General features: G+C 45.0%; 1 protein-coding gene across 6 annotated transcripts in view; it reads right to left on the minus strand.

Annotated features, from left to right (window-relative positions):
- Nucleotides 1-19,038, minus strand: part of tp53inp2b (tumor protein p53 inducible nuclear protein 2b) — a 54,951-nt gene extending 35,913 nt beyond the window's left edge. The window contains exon 1 of one of the 6 annotated variants that reach the window (XM_073062069.1): nt 18,720-19,038. The gene's annotated coding sequence lies outside the window, so the exon portion shown is untranslated. Of the gene's footprint in view, nt 1-11,787; nt 11,808-17,846; nt 17,953-18,559; nt 18,622-18,719 lie in introns of those variants that run through there. The other 5 variants (XM_073062065.1, XM_073062064.1, XM_073062066.1 and 2 more) reach the window with 5 other exon arrangements.
- Nucleotides 19,039-19,517: the final 479 nt, after the last annotated feature.

Raw genomic sequence — 19,517 nt, forward strand, 5'->3', positions numbered from 1 at the left:
TTTATTTTTATACACAGTGGCTGATATTTGGAACAATCTGCCAGTGATGATGGAATCATTGCCTTTGAGAAATATTTTGACAGGTATTTAAATAGGCAAAGCATACGAGGATACAGAGTTAGTGCAGGCAAATGGAACTCGTGCGAGAAGGCAAAGAGGTCAGTATAGGCCTGGTGGGCCGAAAGGTCTGTTTCTGTGCTGTACAACTCTAGGAGTATCAGAGTCCAAGTAGAATCAGAGCTGAGAACAGTAAAAATTCAAAGCTTTACGAGTAATTGATAAATGAAAAAGAACACAATTAGAATGAAAGCACTACCTGGAGCAAAGTAAAATTGGGGTGACATGGTAGCATTTAGTGTGATGCTTTTACAGCTCGGGGGTGGGGTGCGGAATTCAGAGTTCAATTCCAGCATCCTCTGTAAGAAACATCACATGTTCTACCAGCATGTGGGCCTCCTCCCACAGTCCAAAGATGTAACTGTTAGTAGGTTAATTGGGCATTGCAAGTTGTCCTGTGACTAGGATAGTGCTAGATCAGCGGGTTGTAGGTGGGTCAGAAAGGCCTGTTCCGCGATGTATAGGGGTGGCACTGTAGCATAGCAACGTTTAACAATACAGACGACCAGGTTTCAAATCCCACCTCCGTTTGCAAGGAGTTTGTACGTTCTCCCCGTGACTGTGTCTGTCTCCTCCGGGTGCTCCGGTTTCCTCCCACAGTCCAAAGATGTACCAGCTGGTAGGTTAATTGGTCATTGTAAACTGTCCAGTGATTGGGTGAGGATGAAATTTGGGGATTGCTGGGCAGCGCGGGCTGAAAAGGCCTAATTCTGCCCTGTATCTCAATAAATTAAAAATCTCTAACTAAACAAAGAGCTGCTAAACTCGGATCAAAGAAAGCTCATAAGGTCACAGTATTTGATTGTGCTTTAGCTGATGCCAAATATCACCAAAAGATCTTCACCTTTTCCCATCCTCAGCCCCTTCTCTACTTGGGATACGTTTCTTGTTGCTCAGCCTATAGCTACTTTCAGATCGCTCGGTAACTGGGTTAAAATAGAAGAGAATCTATACTAAACAAGCATTTGGCCAAAAGTCTTGGGTTTATGATGTAGGAGGTTCACCGAGACAGAATTACGTTGATGGAACGTTACAGCACACTGCAGGCCCCTCGGCCTACAATGCGGTGCCAACCTTTCAACCTCCTCCAAGCTCAATCAAGAATCAGCTTTATTCGCCATATACATTTACGTGCATTAGGAATTTGCTGTGATGTCGATGTGACATACAACAAAAAAAACACTCGGCAATCGTTAGAATAAAGAATTACATAAAAGTTAGAAGTATTTGGAATAAAGTTTGTGCGCAGATTCAGAAATACCAGCATGTATTTGCAATGTAAACTGTACATGAGGGAGGGGAGAACAGGTTGTGGCGACCCACTTTCTGCGCAGGCGAACCGGCTCACAAATAGCCAGCACGTGGGGGGAGACTTTGGTAATGCTTCTCTGACATCATTTCCGCCCGGAGAGGGCGGGCGCTAGGGATTAAATGCCAGCGCCACGAAGTTTGAATAAACTAGTCTCAGAACGACTTACCAACTGCGTGTCATTACTTCAGCATTGTGTGTAGCACATCGCTACAAGGTTACATTTACAATGCAAATCTAACCTCTTCCTCCTACATCACCCCCCATTTTATAGAACATGAAATAAGCATCTACCCATGATTATACCTGCTGTTGCAAAGTTATATCTTTGCCAAATTGCGAGAGTCAGAATTACAATGCAGGATAATGAAATGATTATGTTGCAAGAGGAAGTTAGATGTTGAAATCCCAAAGGAAAAAGGCTGAAGAGAAATGAAATCCATCAAGTCCTTGGTTTTGACTCAAGTGCTCACACAACATCAGCAGATTGATCAGTGTGGAGTCAGGCACAAACTGACTGAATATCATCTGTGCACCTGACAGGATACCCACAGTACTGCACCAACCGAGAAGGCAGCATCATAACCTGGCCAATGGAAGAAGTGGTTAATTATGCAGACCCAACTTCCAGTAATTTCTCTCCCTTCTCTATTTTCCATTCCCCATTCTTTGTTTCTTACCCATTTCTCTTCTCACCTGCCCATTACCTCCCACCCTTTCTCCCATGATCAACTTTCGTCTCCTATCAGATTCCTTCTTCTTCAGCACATCAGCTCTTGCACCTATCACCTCCCAGCTTCTTACTTCATTCCTACTTCCCCCTCCCCCAGTTTCACCTATCCCCCGCCATCTTGTACTCATACCTTTCTCCCCCACTCCAGTCCCGATGAAGGGTCTTGTCCCAAAAAGTTGACCGTTTATCCCCCTCCATAGATGCTGCCCACTGAGATCCTCCAGCACTGTGTGTGTGTGTGTGTGTGTGTGTGTGTGTGTGTGTGTGTGTGTGTGTGTGTGTGTGTGTGTGTGTGTGTAGTCTGCGGGTGCCAAGTGTGCACCGGGTCAGAATTTAATAGTTCAGCCTACTTCCAAGCTTTGTGCCATTGTCTGTCCATTGCTACTTGTTGAGAGAGCATCTCCAAAATTAATCTGTGTACTGGGAACCCAAAGAGGTCATTGATAATAAATCCAATGAGGAATTTTGGAAAAACATTTTAACTAGGGAACGATCGGCATGTGGAATTCATTATTAAACCAAATAGTTGTGGCAAAGAGCATTCAACGGAAAGCCTGATGAGTGGGGATAGAGAGACTGCAGAGGACAAGAGATTCTGCAGATGCTGGAATAATGCCTGCCTTACCCACACAGACAATTCCTTGGCTTTCAGGTAGGGTCCCATCTATGGGGAAAGTGCAGATGATTCTGAATCAAAGCTGGTTCTGCAGAAGTGCCAATAAATTAAAGCATTCAGCCTGCTCCTCTCTGTTTACAGTACATGCAAAAGTCTTAAGTACATATACAGCTAGGATGCCCACTTTTGCACAGTACTGTATTTGTCAGCATGGTCAGAGAGCGAGTTTGTAAATCTGGGAGCAAACAATTTTGGGAATGGCGAGGGTGGAGTACACAGGAGGGGTGTGGGACAGGTGGCAGAGAAGAAATGCCAGGGCCAGGGGTGGCGTGGGTACAGACGCACCCAGACCCAGCCTCAAGTCACCAGGAAAGATCACTTGATTCCAAACAATTGGTTTCTTAATCATTACAGAATGCCTCTGGTTCTTCCCACTCCCTTCCTCTTTTCCCAACAAGACCCCTTTCCCTGCTCCATTCCCACTATGCCCACAATAGAGACATATCAGAATCGGGTTTAACAGCACTCACATAAGTCATGAATTTTTTTTTGCAGAAGCAGTACAGAGCAATACATAAAATTACAACGGCACCATGCAAAAGTCTTGGGCACCCTAAGCTATATCCTGTATATATGCCCAAATCTTGTGCACAGTCCCATACATACCAACTTGTCCTACTAGCATTCATAAACAATGCTCAATATGCTGGAGGAACTTAGGTCAGGCAACATCTTTCGAGGGAAATGAACAGTTGACAATTCAGCCCGAGACTTCATCAGTCCGCATGTAGCTCAGTATTTCTTTTGTTCCGTGAGGGGCTTTCACAAACAGAACTACATGAGGCATATGGTATTCAAATACAGATCGGTCATCTAACTGGTAGAACACACACAAAATGCTGGAGAGATTCAGCAAGTCAGGCAGCATCTATGGATGTTTTGGGCTAAGACCCTTTATGAGTGTTGATGAAGGGTCTCAATCCAAAACACTGACTATTTATTTCCGTCCATACACACTCCCTGACCTCGGAGTTCTTCCAGTATTTACTGTACGTTGCTTAGGATTTCCAGTACCTGCAAAATCTCATACTTTGGATAATGTTTTAAAAAACATTTGATCTTTTTATTTCAGATTGAGCTTCCAGAGTATTTTGCTTTTGAATCCTCTCACCGCTGTTGTGAGATTACTCAACGTGAGTCAGCCACCATGTTTCCTACAGCAATGGCAGAGCTGGTCGAGCTCTTGCCACAGTTCCAGGGAGCAAAGTTCAGTCCTGACCTCTGGCACTGGGTGGAGTTGTTCAGCAAGACTGTGGACTCCAAGGACTTTGAGGTTCATATTGCACTGTTCCAGGATTCTGGTTACTGTTTTCTTTGCGGTTCGATCAGGATGAATGATGCAGACTGGGTGGAATGCCCCTGAACTGCTAGTGGCACGGCCGTGATCTGAACGCAGCTGAATATTACTAGACTCCTGGTTTGATGCTTGGTATGGGGTGCTCTCCTGTTTTGGTCATTTACACAATTTGTTCTTTTTTTTAAATAAAAAGAATATTGGGTGTTTGATGTATTCTTTGAATGGGTTCCATGGTGTTTGTTTAGTAGGTGCCTGCAGAAGGATGAATTTCAGACTTGTATTCTGTATACATACTTTGATAATAAATGTACTTTGAATCTTTGAAATGTGTTTAAGTTAGCATTTTACTAACCATTGGAAACTCCAAATAACAAAGACACGGAGGCTATTTACTGTATGTTATACAATGGAATGTTTCACCACAGGCTGGTTCGAGACTCCAAACAAAATCACTCATTATAATTGGTACTTTGTCTTTCCATACAGAGTTTCACATGCTACTAAATCTGATTAACAAAGCTAATTCGTTCCAGGAGAAAGAGGGAGGCTGGATCTGTAGGAATAATTCAAGTAGCTCCATGGTGACTTAACAAACAGTCACAGAGAGAATTCCAGATCCTGCACAGAAGCTTTGAATTAGAAGATGGTGTTAATTGAAGTCATCTTCTGCAAAGAGGGAGAAGGAAGCAACATATTTACAAAATCTTCTTTATATTCACCTCGATGTAGCTTCTTCCTGCTGCTTTTGATTATCTCAGCTTTCACACAAAGGTGGGAAACTCGGGTCACAACACCGCTTTCAAAGGCAGAGATACCATTTACGTTTACTACAAGACCCAGCAGGGGTTGGCTGCAGGAAGGCAAAATGTTGCTCCTCTTTCCTCTCAGCCCCCACCACCTCTCTCCGACACTCCCTTTCGGCAGCAAAAAATTTAAATCTTGCTGTAATATCAAAGGATCTGGCGAGACTGAAGGTGCTCACGCCACTCTGTGTGGTGGCCTGAAGCTGGTGCATCGCTGGGTGGGCAGGGTGGAGATGTGGCTCTACCAAAGGAGGTAGACAGCACTCCTTCCCTCCGCTAGCCTGCAGGTCACCCTTGGGTAAAGTGTAGCACCTGCTTAGAGTCTCCCCACCCCCCAATCAGCGTCAATGAAGCCATGGAAAGTGGTGGATGGTCTATGAGCAGCTGGTGCATAATCACAAGATATAGGTGCAGAATTAGGCCATTTGGCCCATCGAGTTTGCTCTATTTCATCATGATTGATCCGACTTTCCTGTCCACCCCAATCTCCTACTATCTTCCCCGTATCCCTTCATGCCTGACAAAATCAAGAATCTCTGCCTTAATACATGTGAAGACTTGGCCTCCACAGCTGCCCGTTACAAAGAATTCCCCAGACTCACCAGCCTTTCTGACTAAAGAAATTCCTCATCTCAGTTCTAAAAGAACACTCCTCTAAATTCTGAGGCTGCTTCCTCCGGTCCTAGACTCTCCCATCAGAGGAAACCTCTCCACATCCACTATCAACATTCGATAGGTCGCCCCTCATTCTGAGTTCCAGTGAGTACAGACCCAGAGCCATCCATCACTCTTCAAAGCCACTTAATCCTGGAATCAGTTTGCAAAACCTCCTTTGAACCCTCTCAAGTGTCAGCACATCCTTTCTAAGACAAGGGGCCCAAACCTGCTCTCAATACTCCAAGTGAGGCCTCACCAGTGCTTTATAACATCTCAACATTGCATTCTTGCTTTTATATCTTAGTCCTGTTGAAATGAATGCTAACATTGCTTTTGCCTTCCTCACCACTGACTCAACCTGCAAATTAACCTTCTGGGAATCCAACACAAGGTCTCCCAAGTCCCACTGCACTCAGATTTTTGAATTTACTCTTCACTTTACTCTTCATTTTGAAGATAGTCAACCTTTCTTTTCTACAGAAGTGCATGACCAGTTCCGATTTGAGATGCCACGACCAAAGTTGTTTGGAAGGCAAGAAATCCTACTAAAAACATTACTTATACCATCTTTTCTGAAGCAAGTTGTGGTGAACTATTGCTGCAGACAGTGAGGAGGCGAGGCTGGTTTGGGGAATGAGCCGTGCTGGGGCATTGTGAGATGCAATGTGTTCAAGATGGGGGTCGCAGATGGAGTTGGTATCGATGCCAGAGATGGAGTAAGCAATTTGGAGAGTCAATACGGAAGAGTTTCGATGTCCGCCCACCTAACCTGGGTGAGAGGTCGGCTCACTCCAAGTGCTGAGCCAATCTGGAGAGATCAAGAACATCTTCAGGCTGCGTGGCCCAAGCGTATTGTGGCACCAGGGTCCGGGTCCCAGAGCAAAGCACTACCCAGTGCTTGGACAATTTAAATGCTGCCACAGATAGACAGGAAGCCTGAAGGCCAGGCTGATTTTAGTCACTGTCCTGTCAATGTTCACTCTTTCTCCATTGTGATGAGACCGAATGATCCAGCTCTTGTGCATTTTTGCCCCACTGGTGTGACGGATTGGGACCGAGGCTTGGGCCTACTCTGGGAGTGGGCCCAGGGTCTCAATCTGATCCATCTGGAATGCTGTTGGCTTTTCTATTGTTTGCATGAGTTTGAGTATTTTTTTTCCCCTTTCTCTGCACAGTGGTTTTTGGGCGCTTTTTTTTTTAAAAAAACTGGATTCCTTGGGGTTTCTTGCTTTGTGGCTGCCTGTAAGCAGACAAATCTCAACGTGTACAATTTATACATTTTGATAAATATATTCTGAATCTTGAATACACTTCCTGACACTATATTCCATCTGCCACTTCTTTGCCCATTCTCCTAACATGTCTGAGTCCTTCTGTAATACATCTACTTCCTATTAAGTCCTGGTTATGCAACCACTGATGCCAGGCAGATAAATCACTAACGAGTATTGGCAATAGCTGGCATCACACCTGCCTTGTAAAGACACCACCCGGGAGGAGGCAAGGCGACAAAAATTTGCCAAGAACAATTATGGTCCTGGGAAAAACCATGTCATATGATGCAACACTTAAGCCAATGCATTATTGATGGAGCTACTACCATCAGGTGGGAAGCACAAGAGCCTTGGGTCCCACACCGCCATGTTTGGGAACACTTATTAACCTTCAACCCTCCTGGTGTGGGTAATTTCACTCACCCCAAGCACTGAACTGATTCACTTTCAAGGACTCTACAACTCGCTTTCAGTATTTATCTCAGACCACCCCATCTCGCATTTATCATTTCACAGTCAAAGTCACTTCAAGGTTTGACATGTTGTGCATTCAGCGATGCTCTTCTGCACACCACTGTTGTAACACGTTGTTGAGTTACTGTTGCCCTCCTGACAGCTTGAACCAGTCTGGCCATTCTCCTCTGACCTCTCCCATTAACAAGGCATTTTTGCTCCCTGAACTGCCACTCCCAGGATTTTTTTTTCAATTTTTACTTCATTTTCTGAAAAATCGATTCTGTAGTGAGAAAAAATCCCAGAAGATCAGCAGTTTCTGTGATACTCAAACCAGCCCATCTGGCACCAACCATGGTCAAAGCCACTTAGATCACCTTTCTTCCCCTTTCTGATGTTTGGTTTAAACAAATGAACCTCTTGACCATGTCTGCATGCTTCATGCATTGTTGCTACTCATTAGGTATTTGGATTTACAACTTATACAGGTCTACCTAATAAAATGGCCAGTGTACATTGTCTTCAAAGCCTCTTCTCCTGCAACCTCTAATCTGTTTCCTGATACACTATCAACATTTGAAAGCAAGCAGGGGTTGTAACTATTAAGTGCTTAAAAAATAGAGATAAAGAGTCCAAAATAACTCAGTACATTGAAGAGAATTCAGACATCAGTCCCAAGGTAATCCTCTTAAATCTCAGCCAACATCAAGTCTGCTGATACTGTCCTCCCAAGATATATATATATATTTTTTTAAATATTTCTTTGAAAGGTTAGGATCCCATTACCCCAACTTCTCTCATTGGTTACACAAGTGTTCTTAAAATTATTCCACATCTCCTCCACCCTAGCCAGCAAACCTTTCGATTATCTCCCTTCTGCAGTGGTGTGCAAGAGGATTAGGGATTACCTTGGTTACCTGATCTTCTTACCAATTTAAGTATTGTTTTGTGTTATACTATTCCCCAAGAGGTTATTATTCATGAATCAAGCATTTAAGGTTATAATCAACCCAACATGTAATGGAAGTCAAAAGCACAAAGAATTTCTATATTAGGCATACACAAGGGTGACATGGTAGCGTAGCAGTTAATGCAACGCTTTAGAGACAACTAAGATCTGTGTTCAATTCTGCTGCTGTCTCCAAGGTTACAAGGTACATTTAATATCACAGTATACCACCTGAAATTCGTCCTCTTCACAGATATCCATGAAACAAAAAACCCAAAACCCTGAAGCCCCTGCATTATTTTGCACAAGCAGCAAAAGCACCAACCCCCCCCCCCCCACCCACCACACAAGCAGAAGCACCAAGAGTCCATCAAATCTACAGTCCACAAATCAGCACCTTACATCTCAAACATGCTCCCTCTCTCCAGCGGGAGGGGAGAGAGGTCACCCCTGCAACGAGAGTGGAGACCACCAACTCGCTGTTCCAACCTTCTGCACCGAGGACTGACAGGCTGTCTCTCCTGACACTGTGGGTTTCCTCCAGTTTCATCCCACATTCCCCAAGGTGTACGGTTAGGGTTACGAGGTGCGGGCATACTATGTTTGTGGCAACTCTTGCAAGCCGGCCACAGCACAAATCTTACTAACTTTATCTGAAGCAAACAACTCAATTCACTGTGTCGTTTCAAAGTATGTAACAAATAAAGCCAATCTTGCTTTCAAATGTTATAGGTTAGCTGCCCTTTGAAGAATTTCTGCGAATATTAAGTGTCTTTTTTTTTGAAAAACGCGAAGAGTTAAGAAATAAGTCCTACACTGATCCAATCTCACACTTCGATTCAACTGCAGAAGTCAATTGTTCTGCCTTCACGTTTTTATTCCCAATGGCAACAGAACCTTGAATGAATTGACAACTTCACTGGTTGTCCCTCCCACTTTGTCAATTCTCCACACCAAACCTTCACCTAACGTTGGGTAGTCAACACATTGTCTGAGATGCAAGAAATTATCTGGGAATAAGTGGATTGGAGGAATTGTGCAACAAGAAGGTTGCACGAATTCTCAAGTAACAGAGGAGGGAAGACCTGATAGAGGAGGAAACCACAGGTCCAATCCTCATTGGAGGATCAGCAACTTAGAATTCACTGGTGTTATTATTCAGAAGGCCTGTCCTTGGCCCAGCACACAAGTGCAATTATGAATAAAGAACAGCACCTCTACTTCCTTAGGAGCTTTGGCATGACAAGTCTTATTATTCTATTCTGGATTTATTGAGTATGCCTGCAATAAAATGAATCTCAGGTTTGTACATGGTGATGCATGTACATTGATAATAAATTTACTTTGAACTATAAAATTATGACAGGTATAGATAATTGTAATCTTTTCCCCAGGGTCAAAAATGTCTAATACTAGAGGGCAAGTTTATCAGGTGAGAGGGGACAAGTTTAAGAGATGTTCAAGGCAAAGTTTTTTGAAAATACAGAGAGTGGCAAGTGCCTGAACTACACTGTCAGGGGTGGTGGTGGAGGCAAAAGTGATATGGGTGTTTAAGAGACTTAAATAGGTACATGTATGTACAGAGAATGGAAGGATATGGACATTGTGTTCACAAATGGAACTAATTTAGTTAAGTACTACTTTAATTAGTTTGACAGCTTTATGGACTGGAACAACACACACAAGTCAGACAGCATCTATGGAGTGGAATACTGTTTCAGGTCAAGATCCTCTCGGAACTGGATAGGAAAGGGAGAAGGGGCCAGACTCGCTTTCAATAACACAGCCACACACAGGAACTCATCAAGTCACACAGGAGAGGAATAAGCACTTGTTTCAAACCGAGACTCATCAGGACAATGGGCCGAAGGGCCTTTTCCTGTACATGCCATTCTACGTCCTCTGTGAACCAAACTAAACCCTAGACATTTGTATTTGATTTTGCTGCTGTCACCCATTAGCTGGGCAATTTACTGCACCATCTGCCATTCTCCTTCATAATGTACTGCTCTTGACAAATCCCAGAGTGCTGGGCCTGCACCCAACAATGCTGGAGAATGGAGTGAGTGAGGAATTCAGCAGGTTTTAAAACAAGGCAAACAGGATGTCAACAGTGCAAAACATTAAAGCAGGTTAGGCCGTCTCTAATTTCCAGACTATTTATGTTTGCCCGGCTTTGATTAGTCTTGTCAGGATCAGAGCACTGTGCGTGCATGCATACACACAGTGCCTTCACCTGGTGTGAAGGCTTTAGCATAATATAGCATTCCTGCAATTAAACTGGCACTGTAACACAACAGCAGACAGACAGGCTGGACATGCTTGTAGGGTTAATAACTGGAAAACCACCAGAGTCATACAACACTGAAACAAGCCCTTCAGCCCAAACAGTCAGTGCTGCCCACAATGAACACTGAAGCTCGTCTCATTTGCTCACATTTCAAAGTACGTACAATTAAGCTCAGTTTACTGTCATACAACCATACACATGTATACTGCCAAATGAAACAAAGTTCCTCAGGACACAGTACATATACAACCTTAAGAAGAATCATTGTGCATTGACGTCTTTAAGGAGCGATGCCTCAGAAAGGAGGCATCCATTGAGGACCCTCATCGCTCAGGTCATGCCCTCTTCTCATTGCTACCAACAGGAAGGTGGTACAGGAGCCTGAAGGCACACACTCAACAATTCACAAAGAGCTTCTTGTCCTCTGCCATCTGATTCCTATATAGACATTGAGCCTATGAACACTGCATTTAAAAAAGTATATTATTTCTGTTTTGCACTATTTTTAATCTATTTAATATTCACACTTACTGTAATTGATTTACTTATTTTTCATTCTGTATAATGTACTGCACTGTACTGCTGCGAAGTCAACAAATTTCACAACATGCTGGTGATAATGAACCTGATTTTGATTCATTGCAACACAAAAAAAAGCCGGAGGAACTCAACAAGTCAGGCAGCATCTATAGAGAGAAATAAACAGTCAACTTTTCGGTTTGAGACCTTTTAATCAGAATCACTGTGGATTTAGAGCAGGGGGTTTGACCTCTCACTTCAGAGTATTGGCCCATGGCATAAAAAAAGGTTGGGAACCCTGATTTAGCCCACATCTCCCTAAACCTCTCCTATCCAATTATCTGTACAGATGTCTTTTAAATGTTAATATACACATCTGAACCATTTACTGACCATCCTCTCAATGGAAAAAGTTGCTTCTTAAGTTCCTATTAAATCTCTCCCTCCTCACCTTGTGCTTCTGAGTTCTAGATTCCCCAACCCTTGGGAAAAGACAGTACTCATTCACCCAATCTATGCCCCTCATAATTTGGATGGTGTCCGATCACTGTTTCAATTCAAATTGTTTAGATTTAGGTTCCTTTAAAATTAGAGAATGTATACAGTATACAACCCAAAATTCATACCCTTCACAGACACCCACAAAACAAGAGACCCCATAGAATGAATGATAGAACATTGAAGCCTTGAACCACCAAGAGAAAACTTACGGTTCACCAAATCACAGCAACCACCGTCTAATGGGACAACTGATCCACCTTTAACAACATGTCGCACAGAATGGTGTATTAAGCTCACACACTCAGCAGATGATGAAAGATCCAAGTCACGTTACATGATGCTCTGAGCCACTGCGACTTGCAAGCGGTTGCATCATTTGGAACTGCACAGCTACAAATAGTTCAGGTATTCCACCCAGCAGCAGGGATCGACCCACACATACTGTGTTCCAATGCGATAGGCAAAGTTATTGCAATGACTCATTTTTTAAAAAAATACTTCAAATGTGACATCACTAATTACAACTAAATAATGAGTAGTCAAAATATGCTCTGAAAATAGGTTAATTAGAATACAATATGAAAATCATTTGTTTCATGGAACAAGGATCGTTATAGTAACAACGCAAGGAACCACATCAATCTCCAGCACCCATATAAGCCCACAAGGTTATTATCCCTCTCAGCCGCACTCTTCTGCCTTTTCTCTGTAAACTTTGATGCCCTTACTAATCAAGAATCTATCGATCTCTGCTCAAAATAAATTCAATGTTGCCTCCACAGCCATCCATGGCAATGAATTCCACAGATTCACCACCATCTGGCCAAAGAAATTCCTCTTCATCTCTGTTCCAAAGGGATATCCTTCTATTCTGAGGCTGTGCCCTCTGGTCCTAGACTCCCCCATTATAGGACCATCCTCTCCACATCTGCTATCTAACCCTTGCAATATTTGATACGTTTCCAGCCAAGGTGGGGAAGTTCAACTTGTCCAGTCACAGTCAGAAACCCAACTCCCTTGCACAGTCTAATCTACTTCATCTGAAACTACAGTAAATTAGAATTCAAGAAAATATTCATGACTTTTTATTTTGAGAACAGTTGCCATAAAGTTAGCTGTGTCCCAACCAGTTGCAGGGCACAGCCTCAGAGTAGAAGGACATCCCTTTTTAAACGGAAATGAGGAAGAATTTCTTTGGTCAGAGCACAGCAAATTCATTGCCACAGCAGAGGTTGAAAAGTTCTTGAGTAGTAAGGGTATTAAAGGTTACGGAAGAATGCGGTTATGAGGGATATTAAATTAGCCATGGAATGGTGGAGCAGACTCAATTGACTGAATGGCCTAATTCTTCTCTTATCATATGGTCTTATAATTTATTGTAATTCAATAAATCGTCTACTTTTTTAAAAAAAAGAAAAAGCAGTTGCCACATCGGCTGGATCCCAACCAATTCCAGCTGCAGGACACAACCTCAATGGTGGAGCAGACGCGATGAACCCAATTCTGCACCCGTGCCTGATGATCAAACCCGTTCAATCTTGATCTGTGGAGATGGCATGTTTGTTTATTGAGAAACAGCATGGGGAATACAGCCCTTTGAACCACGCCAGCCAGAATTCCCCCCATAACTGGGAAAGGCCATCATCCAGAACCTCTCCGCCTCTGTAATGGCCCTCTTGTCCCGGTGGCCGCTGTACGCCGGATGCTCCCCAAGGTCATTCAGGGGGTGGATGAAGGGCACCACATATGCTGGAAAGCAGCAGCCGTACCAGCTGGTGGGGAGCCACGGGTAGGCGCGGTGGCCGCAGATCCAGTGGGTCCCGTTTAGGGTAAAGGGAGCTCCCAGCTTAGCGGCATCGTCGGCAGTGGTCACTGGGGCACCCGGGTACCAGTTTCGCGGACAGTGGCTGTGACCTTGTCTCGGTCTTCCGGACCTGCGTAGGTGCCCCCCTCTGCATATATTCTAATCCCTCCAGGAGGATGATGGCATCCCGTACGGTCCTACCGCTAGCTGGTGCCATGAGGGGCAGGATTACCAACTTCAGATCGGGGCGCGCGGTAGTGACCAAGTATCCCGCTAGGGCACCGGTCACTCGTGTGTTTTTAAGGAAGTTACGGTCGCAGGCACCTTGATAGATGCAGTTGACCAGTGCCCATTCCCTGATAACCCGGGTGCCCTCACTGACCGTACCCCATTGCGGTGCCCCCTTGTAGATCCCAGTCCAGAAGTGTGGGATAGCGAGCTCGTACCGCGGTCACTACCCGATCCCACAGGGTTGTGCCGTCGCGGATTTCTGCTTGTGGTGCCCGCAGCGCATTGTTTATGCTCTGCTGGTCAGAGAGGCTTCCCAGGGCGCTTGCCTCCTGATGGGAGAGGCTGAGGTTGGGGCCCCCCTCATCCCACAGCCGAAGCAGCCAGGCGGCGAGGTGCTTGCCTGGTTGTTGGCGGTAGCGATCCGCCAACTGGGTCAGCTCCTTGGGGGAGAAGTCCTGGGTCTCCGTGGTCCCGGAGTGACTAGGGGAAGGTCCGGCCATCTCCCCCTCGTTCCCTTCCTCCCTGCGGTGAACCTGGGACCGCGTGGTGATGGGTTGGGCATGTTGGAGCTCGGGTGAGAAGGGGGAAGGGTGGTTGTGGGACCTTGGTTCCTCGGGCACCCCCTCGTCCCCATCCCCCAGCCATGTGTCCAGCTTGTCGCCACACTGGACTAAGGCTCGAATCTTTAATGGGTCCGGCTGCCAGCCAGACCGACAGGCTGCCCCGGCCTGCTGAAGTTTTATGAGGCGACAGGCAAGTTCAGTTCCCCTAACTTCAAGGTCATTGGCTCGGGCCTGGGCAGCCTGTGCTGCTTCCTTCAGCGTGCAACAACGCTGACTGAGGTCTTCAATTTCCCTGTCCTTCTGACCACACAAGTGCTGCAGGTGATCAGTAATTCTAACCTGGCGTCTCAGCAGGGACGCAAACAACCAGAAGGCACCCCTTTGACTCCCCTTGGCTTTGGGGAACGCTGATTCCTTCAGGAGGGAGACCACATGATGGCCCAGCTTCTCTCCACGGGGCTCTAACTGCTCAGACCAGTCTACTGGTTTTCCCTGGTCTGCCAGCATGCTGGCCAGACTCTCAAATCCCTCCCTTTCATCAGCCCACCCGGGGATCTTATCCTGGGTGCCTGCACTGGCTTTCTTCCCCTTATTCCAGAACATTATCCCCTGTGCCTGTGTCCAGCCAAAACCTATGAGACCCTGCTCTGCAGCACCAAATGTTGTGATGGAAATAACTGGTTCTTTGAGTCTCAACAGTAGAGGCCTGGACACACACAGTTTTAATAATAAGGAATTTATTTACAAAGGGAAGTCGGGTCAACACAAGCAACTACAATACACAGGAAGTGGTGTGGGGGACAGGGTACGGTTACACAAAGAACAAGGGTAAAGCACTACAACAGCTATCCCCCCTTGACCTTGGATAGCTGCGGCTCCCTTACCAGGACAAACAATAGACCTTCCCAAGCATAAATCGATGCACTTACCTCCAATGTGGTGGTCTGCAAGAGATGGCGAGGAAGGCCAAGTCTCACCTTTTAAAGCATGGGGTTGGGCACGAGAATCCAATTAAGGTGACCAATAATTTAGGTGTGCATTGATTAGTTGGGAGGGACCAAATGTTGATTGGCATGTGGTGTGTCCTCCAACCAGCCAGGTGGCAGTGCATCTGTCACGTGGCCGGTATCTCTGGATACAGCCTGCCTCTACCACCACCCCTGCCAGGGCATTCTACACACCCACCACTGTGTAAAAAGAACTTGTCTCTATACTTTCCTCCAATCACCTTAAAATCATGGCCCTCATATTAGCCATTTCTGCCCTGGGTAAAAGTCTCTGCCTATCCACTCAATCTATTCCTCTCATCTTGTACACCAGGTTGAGTGAGCTAGAGAGAAGCCCTAGCTCACCTAATCTCTCCTCATAAGAGATGTTCTGACTCAGACAACATCCTGGTAGATCTCCTCTGCACCCTCTCTAAAGCTTCCAAGTACTATTTTTTTTTTTTATTTCGGATTTGCAGCATCTGCAGGTTGACCCCACCACATGACTTTTATCCAATCAGGATTACAATACGAATCCAAGGCGGCATATTGTGCAGTGGTTAGTGCAATCTTACAGCACCAGTTGTCTGTAACAAGTTTGTACGTGTTTCCCGTAACCATGGAGGTTTTCTCCGGCTGCTCTGGTCTCCTCCCACATTCCAAAGTTGTACGAGTTAGTGGGTTAATTAGTGACACGCATGCAAGTGGGTGGCCAGATAATGCACTGCATCGCTAAAGGATATTGCGTCTTATAATTATTATAAAAAGGATGGTAGGGCACTTTGGATGCAAAGCCTGTGGCTGACCTACAAGATCGCACACAATTCAGGAGAAGACAAACATTGCGTTCCACTTCACAGCCTGAAACTCCACGAGCCCATTCACACTGAAGAATACCACAGCCACTCAAGACACAAAACCCAATGCGATAGATTCCAGTAGGTGCCGAAGCAAATATCCTAGTGGGTGTTTGATTCAGGAGAAAAAGTGAAGCAATAACGTGGCTCGAGTTATTCAACACGGCACTCAAAGTGCCAAGTTGCAGAACTATACACTGGTAAACACACAGCTGGCAATTGAATCTACAAATCTGAAGACACAGACATGCCAAATGCCCATAACAACAATACTTGTTAGGAAGTATTGTTGAAGTACATCAACAAAAGGTGATGCTTCAAAAGGGTGGTACCCATCATTTAGGACCCAATCACCCAGGACATGTCCTTTTCTCATCACTACCAAAGAGGTGGCACCTGCCTGCCCCCCCCCCCCCCACACACACACAGGGAACAATTTCCCCTCCGCCATCAGATTTCTGAATGGACAATGAGCTATTTTTGCTCATTGGTTTAATTTACTACAAATTATATACATATATATATATTTCTTGTTGTAATTTATAACTCTGTACTGCCACAAAACAACAAATTTCATGACAGGTCGAGGTATGGACAGAACCACAACTCAGGATTCAGGATCCTCAAGATTCAACTTTGTTTATTGTCATTCTTCAACACAGCTGTATGGGAGAAAAAACCGATCCCTACTCTGGATCAAGTGCAACATAAAGAACCACAAACATAAAACACTATAAAAACAAAACACAATGTACTAGTGACAGAGATCGGCGGATTTACATAAGATTAACTTGTGGACACAGACCGATTGCAAGCACAATTAGGCAACGCTAGGTGCAGGAGTAGTACCGTACCTGAACACAAGGCGACTGACAAGAATTGATGAAGTGGCACTTAGCAAGAGGAACTTCTAGATAGCATATCGGAACACGACTATCAGTTTACGTGGGAAGTATAAGAGTACGGCGGCAGTGCATGGTGGGGGGGGGGAGATGGTGTTGCAGTGTGCTGAGGGGCTGTGACAAAGAGCAACACACACACACAAAATGCTGGAGGAACTCAGCGGGTCAGGCAGCATCTATGGAGGGTTCGATGTTTTGGGCTGAGACCCTTCTTCAGGACGGGGGAGGAGTGGTTTCCCTGGGTGCAGCGGTGTGGGGGCTGGGGAATGGAAGTGTTGATCAGCCTCAGTGCATTATTGATGAAGCCCGAGCCTAGCCCACATTCCAAAGACTCACGGGTTAGTAGGTTAATTGGTCTCATGGGGGTAATTGGGTGGAGCGGGCTCGCTGGGCCGTAAGGGCTTCTTACCGCGCCGGAGCTAAAATAAAATAATGTTACAACAGGACTAGATTTAGTCACTAGACATACAAACAATTTGAAGAATCTTGGGGCAGGGGAGGGAGAACAATTCGATTCGTTTAATGCTCATGTTCAGCGGACCAATTAACACCTCAGGTCACGCATCCACTTTCTTAAACACGTTATTCAGAGAAAAATTCATTAACGGCGAGTACCAGAACGGATCAACACATCAGGTATAGCCACTGCGGAAGGCAAAATCCACAATCTTTAACTGTGTAAATGTCTGAATACTTCACTCAAACGCATCTCCGAATAGCACGCTATAGTCAGTTTTTTAAAAAAATCACCATGGGAAGCGCGGGGAAAGGGAAAACAGTTCAATTAGATCCAATGGAGGAAAATCGACGAGAAGGCATTTAAATTATCTTAATTTAAAACTTCGCACATAATTGCAGAAAACTTCCAAAAAACTGACACTCAGCTGACATCATCCCAGACTGTATGAACTACAAGGACATTTACCCTCTGCGTCTTGAAAGGAGATGCACCTATCTCTATTGAATCGTTACTCCAAACCCGGCCAAATGCAGATACAAGGCGATTCCAAACCGGGTTTACAGAAACCAGAGAAAGAGGAGTCGGCTCCTTTAAGGAGGATTACGTCATTGTGCGGCTGTGTTTTTATGTTAATAACCTTCACGTCACCTTATTGACTAATCCCAACTAGCCAATACCGGCAAAAATCAGCTGTTTAACAATAGAACAATCCGGGCTTGAAGCAAACGGGAAAAAAATAATATAAATATTTAGATCCGGGGAGAAAAGGGTTCTGGATTCTGGTCTTCACATTACTGCTTCCCAATTTAATCTCAACACGAATAAATATAACTAGTACAGTTAATCCGCTTCCGAGTTACACAGTCCATAGGGGAATAGTAGTTATTTATATTATTTGGGAACAAGGTCACACTTTGAAGTACATCAATGTATCAATAAACATTTCAAATTAATATACTGAGCTAGTGGGAAAACGAGCTATTTATACAGCGAACGGAGACAGTTCTCTTGCTTAGTCGGAGAAAGAGGATGGGGGTCAAGCAACGACAAACATACTAAGTAGGATACTGTGACTACGAAATATTTTATACACGATCCCAGGTAGAAATAAAATCCTAGCACAAATTACTACACCAAAAAAAGTGAAAATCTCCAAAGCCGCACAAATTATGAAATACCTCTCACCAGCCGCATCCTCAAGTGGCACAAAGCGGTTACACAAGTAGATACAATGAGAGAGAGTAAAACAACTGACCTTATACACACACAAGGAAATATGTCACAATACCAGGGGTGAGGGGGTTTGAGGGGTGGGGGTTAATTCCAAGTAAGGCTTACCTGCCTTCTTCTAGTTGCCAAGTATCTGCAGACTGCACCATGAAAAACACACGGCAAACAACAAAAAGAACAAGACACAACAACAAAAAAAAACACCTCGCGGGCAGTTGAAGTGAGGTAGAACTATGTAATTCAACAGAAAGAAGTGCAGCCAGCTGGTTTAATTTAGGGGGAAGAGAGGAGGAATGGTGTTCTTCTTGGAAGAAAGGCTCCCCAGCCACTCTGCTCCGCCATCTGTTATTTCACCCCCACCCCGGCCCGTCCCACGGAGTGTATCAGATTTTAGAATGTTACTGAACAGCTGATCGGCCTCCGCCAGACCATCGGGGAAGGTGGGGGGGGGGGGGGGGGAGGCCACTTTGTGACGTAATCCCTGCCTCCCCGCCAATCAACGGCGTCCGCTCCCCTCCCACGTGACCCCGCACAGGCCGATTTGTTTTCCAGCGAAGGCAGATTGAGGCGTACGGTCAGATATGATGTCATTCCTGATGGAAATACATTTCAGAGGCAGCATCAAATAATTGCAGATTTTTAAAAAAAAAAATATGCCTCCCTTTCGCGTCTGGAAAGAGGGGTTGCTAGGCTGCAGAGAGAACGTCACGGAGTTGGAAGTCCTTGGTGTCCGCACCAGTATTTACGTGCGGGGAGTGAAGACCGGATTGCTCACAGACTATTTGAGTTACGGTGTAGTTGTAAAGAGTACCAGCATGATGGGTGATGTCAATGATAAATCACTTCATCTCCGCTGCGTTTGCAGTTTTAGGCGTACTGGCGATGCCTCAGTGGTCGTAGAGCACC

The sequence above is a fragment of the Hemitrygon akajei genome, chromosome 11, assembly GCF_048418815.1.
Source record: "Hemitrygon akajei chromosome 11, sHemAka1.3, whole genome shotgun sequence".
In the NCBI taxonomy this organism is placed as follows: domain Eukaryota; kingdom Metazoa; phylum Chordata; class Chondrichthyes; order Myliobatiformes; family Dasyatidae; genus Hemitrygon; species Hemitrygon akajei.